The sequence below is a fragment of the Lactuca serriola genome, chromosome 9 (genome assembly GCF_051521515.1).
Source record: "Lactuca serriola cultivar US96UC23 chromosome 9, Lser_US96UC23_V15, whole genome shotgun sequence".
NCBI lineage: Eukaryota > Viridiplantae > Streptophyta > Magnoliopsida > Asterales > Asteraceae > Lactuca > Lactuca serriola.
In genome coordinates, this window is record NC_136416.1 from 100,205,449 (window position 1) to 100,214,901 (window position 9,453).

Consider the following 9,453-nt stretch of genomic DNA (forward strand, 5'->3'; position numbering starts at 1 on the left):
AATTTACTAAACCAGAGAGAGGGGGCCGTCTATGAGGAATCCATATTTTTCCAAGCACTCACAGACAAAGGAGCTTTAGAAAAGAGAAAAAGAAAACAATATCTACTTTACCACCCTAGAAAGAATAAGCTATTATGAGATTTCATTCCAACCCCTCTACTTTTATTTCTCTCTCTTCAAAATACACACACTCACACACATTCTCTCTCTCTCTCTCTCTCTCTCTATATATATATATATATATATATATATATATATATATATATATATATATATATATATATATATATATATATATATATATATATATATATATATATATATATATGCCAAAGTTAGGGTGGATCTCAAACCCCATATATTCTTTCTTCCTTCCTATGTTTTAGCAGAGAAAACCACTCTTGTTGTAGACAAGCCACCCTTTTTGCCAAATTTCTTGGAACTTATATGTCGTTCTAAAGACACGTCTTTTGATCTTTTCTTAAATACGCGTGAGTATGGGTATATATATGACAACCAATTTGATATAACGAATCATGCTTAGCCAAGAAAAGTGATCCTAGGCAGATTATACATTGTTTTTTTGTTTATGATATGGTGATATGCACATATGCCTGGCTCCCTGTATGCCATTTGCAGAGCTCATCGACGTATCCATGGCCTTTGTGGATGGCGTATGAGGAGCCAAGCATATTTCTTATCTTGTACATTCTATTGTGTACTTGTGCCTTCTCTTTTATGCTCAGTTCATCTAATGCCAATAAAGGGTATTTATTAATTTTCAGTATTTTCATCTGCATTTGTCGTCATAATTGAATTATTCTTGTGTGAAAACCGGAACTGCAATCTTGAATTTTGTACAACATTTTAATGCAACAAGAAAAATTGTTATGTCCGGTCTAAAATATACTGCTGGTAAATTTTATTGTTCTCGTTTTTGACGACAATTAAATATGCATGTTATATATCTTTGCGCCCATTGAAGTTTTCCATTTTCATTTCATTTAGTTTAATAGTAACAAAATTTGTGTCTTCTATATCAATACTTCAAAATTTGACTTATTTTTAAGATGTTAATATTTATAATATCTATAAGGAAGTTGTTATTGGATATGTTATATATGAAGTTCAATCTACGTATTGTGAAGGATGTGAAGGACGGAGGATACTCGATGGTCCGATGATCATTAATGAGGTAGGTTGATGGGCTAAAAAGCTTAAAATGAAAGTCTTGTTATTCTAGGTGAATTTTAATAAAGTCTTTGACTCGATAAATTTTGAATATTTGGATATGTGCCTACTCAAATGGGCTTTTGGTCTAAATGGTGTTGTTGGATTTGCGAGTGCCTTAGTTCATATAAAGCCTTAGTTATCATTAAAGATTCTCCTTCGGATAAGTTTGATGTATCTAGGGGTGTCTGGTAAGGTGACCGTTTATCATATTTTCTTTTCATCATCGCCATGGAAGGGCTTCATGTAGTGATGAAATCAACGTGTAATCAAGGCATATTCAATGATGTGAGCATCCCGAATAATGGTCCTATCTTATCTAACTTATTTTATGCAGATGACGTATTGGTGAGTGGTTAAGATCCAATCTCAAGAACCTTGACAAAATTCTTAGATGTTTCCACGTATCATCAAGTTTGAAGGTAAACTTTTATAAGTCCAAGGTTTTTGGTATTGGAGCTCTGGAAAGGAAAACCAATAGGTAGGCTAACATTTTTGGTTGTGAACCAGGTAACTTACCATTCAAATACCTTGGGGTTCCGGTTGGAACAAACATGAATTTAATAAAAAGTTGGATCCAAACTATCCACTTGGAAGGCAAAAACGTTTTCATTCGGCAATCAACTAATATTAGTGAAGGCGATTTTGGGTAATATTCCCACATACTATCTTTCTCTGTTTAAGGCCCCATGTGGTGTAATTGAGACACCAAAAAAGATCAATAAGAGGCTTCTATGGGGCAGCTTAACGGATAAGGCCAAAATTAATTGGGTCTCGTGGGAAAAGGTAATCACTTCAAAAGATAAAGGTGGTTTAGGTGTCAGGTCCTTACACCCCATAAACATCTCTCTTATGACGTGGTGGAGGCTACGTACAGATAGGAATTCCCTGTGGTGTTGTGTTATTAGTGGTATAAACCACTCGATTATCTATCTAAAAATATATGACTTGGGTATGGAATAATATAGTTGGGGCAAAATGTGATATACTCAAAGTTGGTCTTCAAGTGAGCAACATTGTAACGAAGGTGAATGATTCCTGAAGTTGTAATTTGGCAACTGATGGTAAGTTCTTTGTATATATTGTTAGATCAAATTTGATATATCTCCTCTTTTTCCTATTGGTGCAAAAGTTTACCGGTTGAAAGAAGTCAATCAATGTTATTTATTTCATATGGAAGGCTATTATAGGTAGGACCCCCTTAGCAGATGCCCTTCGATAGCGTAGAGTCAATATTGACTCTGACACTTATTGTTACTGCACATTGGCGATCAAAGGCTCAGATCATATTCTCATAAGTTGTAACTTTGCGAGCATCACCGTGGACTAGATCTTCAAATGGTATGATATTGGTGTTGTCTAAATTACAAAGGTGGAGGAGATAATAAATTATGTTGCTACCTGGGGGCACTGTTTGAAAAAAAAAAAGTAATTTCTAACGGTAACATGTTATGGTACATTTTGGTTGATATAGAAGGCATGAAATGGGAGGATATTTAACCACTATACCATCTCTCACACTAAGGTTGCTGAAAATATTGAAGGCATGAAATGAGAGGATATTTAACCACTATACTATCTCTACCACTAAGGTAGCTGACACTATTATAGTTTTTGTATTTTTATAGTACACTTACAAGGGGAAAATAGGGATCAATTGGGCAGATTGGTGTGCATCACCATTCCTTTGTATATAATTTGAACTTTACTAATATGCTTTGTCCCGTCTAGTGTCTTGTTAGGTTTGGGTTTCTCTTTTTTATTTATATTTTTATCGTTCCAATATATATATATATATATATATATATATATATATATATATAAGGAATTTAAGGAATTTAATGTAAATTATTGATGAGATGTCAAGTCCACCAAACAAATTACACCATTTCTTTGCAAATAAAACATAATATAATGGTAAAAAGGGGTATCGATCCTCAGGAAAATGGTTGTATTCAATCACCAATGCAATCCAATAGAACTAGTGTAAATAAACTATCTAACTACAATTAAACTACAAGGGGGGGGGTGTGATTGCTTGAAAACTAAAATACTTGAATAACTAAAAAGCTTGCAATTAAGCAAGATGGTGAGATGCTCAAATATTGGAGAGAATTGGTTAACCAAGGCAGTTCAACACAATGAACATTTGTCTATTTATCATTAGGATTCAGTATGAAGCTTATCATTCATCCCAAATTGGTTATAGCAATCATGAAGCATGATATGCCAAGATTCCTCATAGGTAGTATGAAGGTTGGGGAAGCCTACAACACACCTTCTTAATCAAAATCAAGGATTTAGTTGAAGCAATTGAACCCAAGAAGTTGATTAGCCTTAAGAATCAAGGAATCCCCAATTCCTAGAGGATGTCAATGCTAACACATCCACAAAAGGAGTCATGATTCATAAGCTAGAGATGATTTCTACCATCATAAAGCCCTTGTTCTAAGTAAATTCAATGATTCATTGCTAAACCAAAGAAATAAACCAACAATTGCTCATTCAAGTACCAAGCTCATGATCAAAGTATTAAATAAGCATAAGAAATATGAACTAGAATCATAAACATAACATAAATGACAATTAAGCATGAATCCTTCAAAAAACCACAAATATACAAGGGTTTTAGCCAAAGTTAACAAAAATAGAGAAGTTAGCCACTCATGGAAACAAAATAACAATCACAAAAGTAGAATTGCATCAAGAAACTACCAATTACTTAGAAAGATGAGAAGAATGAGTATCAAGCTCTAAAAATTGCCTCTAATGGTATCCAATGGTGGAAAATCGAAGTGTATCTGAAATATCCAATCCCCCAAGGTAAATGGTAAACAAAATGACCAAAATGCCCAAAAGTGTGCAGTTGTGCAAGTACCCGCGCAAGTGTTGTGCGACTGAGACTCCAGCCCCGCAAGTGTTGCTGGAATGCTATTGATCAGTTCTTCTCCACTACCGAAGATTCTCTTGGTCCCCTGCATAACTCACATGATTTGAATTTGGCCAATCACCTTCAAGCTTTAAATATAGATAGTCCATGCCCAAAATAAGAATCCATGTCCCATCTTCAAAAGCCCAATTCATCCAAATCTTCAACTTTTTAAGCCTAAATCTCCTTTGATGGATCCGTAAAGCCCAATAATGCATCGAAAATCCCACTAAGCCCAACTGCAGTCAAACCGCAACCACAACGGGCTCTAAAACCCTGCAAAAAATCTAATGCAAAATAGAAAGTACTCGACACGATCCATGATAAAGAAAATAAAGAATATACAATGCAATACTAATAAAAAGAGCTAAAAATACTAAAATAAACTAATAAAAAGAAGGAAATAAAATAAGCTATCAAATCACCCCAAACTTAAACAGCTAGAAAGTCATCTAAACTTTATTAGTTCAGCAATAGGGAACAAACACAACAATCTTCAACACATATGGATCTTCAATCAAACTTGAAAAAATAAATTAAATAAGAATAAATAATCCAAATAGTAATTAAACCAATAATTCGAAGATTCATTTAGTCATAAACATAAAGTAGAAAGGTTTTAACACCTAAATCATAAAGTAAAAACATAATGGCATCACAATGGAATGCTAACATGGTCATGATAACAACCACATGATTACCGACATGAATCTACTCTTGAATCCCTTAGATCTTCGCTCCTGTCAGCTTAATGGCCTTATGTCTGCCTTTTAGACCCTCAAAACAGCTTCTCTGAGGTTTCTTGTCGACCAAAGATCAATAAAAGTCTTAAATCCCCTCAAAAAATCGTCCACATGCTCGAAATATTTAGATTCTTGAAAATCTGAACCACGACGTGGTAATGGCACCACATCTTGGTCCACGTGTATATCTCGTATTCTCCAATTCAGTCTTAATGCTCACGAAGTTTCAATTTACCAATTCGTGGTGGTGTCACCACGCCATGGTAATTAGGAATCATCATTTTCTTAGAACACGAAAATCGTCCGAAATTGTGTCTATCTTTCAGTTCATTTTGCATCTCGTCAATCGGAGTTACGGTTCATGAGATATGGCCAAAAAACTAATTGGTGGTCAAGCTATCCGGCAAAATCCTTTTTGCATCTTTTTAACTCTTTTCTCCTCCTTCTGCATTCTAGCTCCCATTTTAACTGTATTGAACATTTGTAAGTGTATAAGTATCTTTTAGTTCTTACTAACATAAAAACATAATATAAAATACTAAGAAAATGTCATAAATATATGCATAAAATAGATGTTATCAAGGTCACAACGTGAGGGTGAACTGATGGGAATGTTGACCATTGACCTTAGGCGTTGACTTTTAATCAGAGTTGAATTTTGGTCAACTCTTGGTTTTAAAGGGTAGACTAAGGGTTTTCCTTGTATGATTATCTAGGTGTGATTTAGCACTGGTGTAGCTGACCGTGAGAGCAGTGATAGTTGATTATCGACCGAGAGGTGAGTTTGCTCATTATACTGTAGGGCACTAGGATGTGTTATACGCTTCCAGTCTTTGTGACTCCTATTATATGTGTTATATGCTTGTGTTCCTATTTGCTATATGTATGTGGGGTGAAATAGACCCAGGGGTGAAATAGACCCGGTACAACCTTCGGCTAACATATGAGTTGAAATAGACTCAAGGGTTAAATAGAATCGGGGGTGAAATAGACCCGGTACAGCTTTAGGCCAACACATGTGTTGAAATAGACTTAGGGGTGAAATAGACCCAAGGGTGAAATAGACCCAAAACAGCCTTGAGCTACTAGATATGTATGTTATGTGGTATTTTGGGGAACTACTAAGCTTCACGCTTACGGTTTTCAGTTTATGTTTCAGGTACTTCCGGATCGAAAGGGAAGAACTTAGGATGATCGCATCGTACCCACCATAATTTCCATTTTATTTTACTTTGATGTATTGAGATGATGGATTAACATACTCTGATTTTCCTTAATGGTTTTATGAACATGTTTTGGTTGATGGATTTTTTATTATGAAAACAAAATTTTTGGTTTTAAATTTTGGGACGTTACAAGTTGGTATCAGAGCCATGGTTTAAGGGATTCAGGCATACTCTTGGGTGTGTTTGAACTCAAACTGAGCATTTGGTATATTTTGTATAAAAGAAATGTTTTACAAAAATAGTTTTTCTAATAAAAGAAAGGGGTGTGGTACATGAAATCGACCAAGCTCAAGTATGTTTTACCAAAATACGCATACATGTTTATGTTTTGCTTTAAATTTTGAAGTTGTAAATCGCATGCTAAATTAAGGCTAAGGATCTACTCAGGATTCCATGGTAGAATGCTAGGAGAGATGCCTTTAAATGCCTGCCATATAAGCTTGTAGACTTGCATGTTAGTACTGATCAAACGGTGATAGGATGGCCTGCTTAGGTTATGCTTGATTCTGATTACTCGATGCTCGAATGATACTTGCTTTGTGTTTTTCAGGATTTCCCATAAACATCAGCTAACTAGTAAGTGAATATGTGAAGTTACATATTATTAAGACAAGATAATTTTAGAAGGTTAGATTTTAGCTCAATTGTGCATCTCTTATTTGAGTCCAACTGTTGTAGCATGAGACCTTTCATTTGAAGAGTTATCGGGTGTCAATGATATGTAATTGTATTCGTCAGCTAGTTAGAGGGTGTTAGGAGAGTTCTTTCTGCAGCTGATGGTGGAGAGTAGTGTGGTGGTTGCCCTAGGAAACCCAGGAGGCAATTTGGTGCCAAGAGCGTTGTCTTGTTGAGGGTTGTTTGGATTGACAAGGGAGTGACTTGGAGGATTTGAGACGATCCTTGAGGAAAGTACGAATAGATGTGGAAGGTAGTATGGGCTCGTACTACTAAAAGAAGATTCCTTCCAACCTACTTGATCTCATTGGAAATCATATAAAGACAATTCCTATTTGATATTCGAGCCAAGGAAAGTCACAATGATAACAGGAGGCTTGCAGAATGTAGGATTCTTCGAGTATATTCTGATGGTTTATATGGCTTATTTTCAATATGGTGGTCCTTCGAGGAGGTTCTGGTGACCGTGATGTTCGAGTTTGGGCTCTAGAGCCAGACATATGGACGATCAGATGCATGAGTTCATTTCAACAGAGATTACTTGTAGTATTCTTGAGCAAAGTCTTGTGATCTTTGGCAGGGTCAAGGAGGGTATTATGGAGATTCTGGATGAACGTTTGGCCACTTTTCGTTTTAAGATGGTGGGAGACTGCTCTTTGACTTTTTGTGAGTTCCAGGCATGTAGGGCTCTGTAGTTCTTAGGGAAGAAGGCCTTGTTGTGAGCAGACATTGGTTGGCAGACATCGAGAACGCTTTCCAATCTAGCCTTTGCCCGAAGGAGGCAAAGGTCAGACTTGCATACTGTCTTCTAAATGACACAACTTGAGACTAGTAGGAGGAGGTTCGAAACACCTTAGGAGGCAATGCGGTTGAGTATATGACTTGGGAGGTTTTTGTGACGAGGTTTTGGGTTGATTTTGCGCCTATGATTGAGGTCTAGCACTTGGCGAGGGAGTTTCAGGACCTTTGCCACACTACTGAGACGGTGGCAGAGATCACTGCTATTCTATGAGAGGGCATTATTAGTTCCACAATATGTGGCCGACGAGGAGATGAAGAAGGAGAGATACCATAAGATGTTGAGGAGCAATATCAGGCAGTTTGTGAGCCAATTCAGTTGCAAGACACTTGATGATATGATAGCGCAAGCCGGAGAGAGGGATATTGACTTGGAAATGGAGAAGAAGAGGAAGCCAGATTAAGTTTAGAGTTCAGAGGGTTCAGGAAAAAACACCAGGGTTTTTTATTTGAGAATGAGAGGCCAACGGGGTTGGGGCCGCTGTGAAAAGTGTGGCAAGAGGCACGATGGAGCTTACAGGGGTGGTGGTTCAGGCTGCAATAAGTGTGGCATGATTGGGCACTTTCTTTGGGATTGCACAACCACTACCCAGGGATCGATTCTGATTTGGTTCCATTGCAATCAGATGGGCCATAAAAAGGCCGATTGTACAAGTCTAGCAGGCCATAAAAAGGCCGATTGTACAATCAGATGTTCCTATTCCCTTGCATGGGAGCAAGTTTATTGTAGGGATGGATTGGTTGAGCCCCAATGGAGCAATGATTGATTGCAAGAAGCAGTTGGTGCGTATCCGGACCCTAAGTAGGGGAGAATTGGTGATTTAGGGCAAGGGTGTTCAGTGCGAGCTGATTTTATGTTCAGCGGCTAAGGTCAGACACCATCTTCAGCAGGGTTGTTCTAGGTTTGTTGCCTATGTGATGGATACTCATGAGAAAGGTAAGACGAGTGTGGATGATGTAGCGGTTGTTTGTTAGTACCCAGATGTATTTCCAGAGGATTTTTGTGGAGTGCCTCCGGAGAGGCAAGTAGAGTTTCGAATTGACTTGGTTCCCGGTGCGGCTCCGATATCCAAAGCAACTTATCAGTTAGCACCTCCAGAGATGCAAAAGTTGTCTATACAGCTGCAGGAGCTGTTAGACAATGGAGTTATTCGGCCGAGTAGCTCACCATGGGGAGTACCGATTTTGTTCGTGTAGAAGAATGATGGGTCGCATCGGACGTGTATCGATTACCCGGACCTGAATAAGGTAAGGGTGAAGAACCGCTATCCGCTCCCGAGGATTGACAATCTATTTGACCAACTTTAGGGTACATCTTAGTTTTCCAAGATTGATCTGTGTTCGGGTTATCATTAGATGAGGGTGAGAGGGGAGGATATGCAGAAGACGGCCTTCCAGACTTGTTATGGTCATTACGAGTTCGTGGTGATACCCTTCGGGCTCACCAATGCTCTAGCCACCTTTATGGATATCATCAAATGCGTATGTAGGCCTATGTTGGATCGTCTGCGATTGTATTTATTGATGACAACCTGGTCTATTCCAAGATTCAGGAGCAACATGAGTAGCATCTCAGGGACATATTGGAGACTCTGAGGAAGGAGAGATTGTTTGCGAAGTTCTCCAAGTGAGAGTTCTGGTTGCACAAGGTGCAGTTTCTAGGACACTTTGTAAACTAGAAGGGTATCCTAGTCGATCCAACCAAGGTCGAAGCAGTGATGAGGTAAGAGGTCCCGAGGTCTCCATCTGAGATTTGGAGTTTCCTTGGATTGGCAGGATACTATCGGGGATTCATTCAGGATTTCTCCAAGATAGTGGTTCCTTTAACTCGGTTGACAAAGAAGTTCGTAAT

At 37.8% G+C, this 9,453-nt stretch overlaps 1 long non-coding RNA gene across 1 annotated transcript; it reads left to right on the top strand.

The window, feature by feature from the left end:
- The first annotated feature begins 333 nt into the window (after positions 1-333).
- On the top strand, positions 334-2,960 carry LOC145076831 (uncharacterized). Its single transcript, XR_013692818.1, has 2 exons — positions 334-1,652; positions 1,741-2,960. It is a non-coding gene; the product is annotated as an uncharacterized LOC145076831 (long non-coding RNA).
- Positions 2,961-9,453: the final 6,493 nt, after the last annotated feature.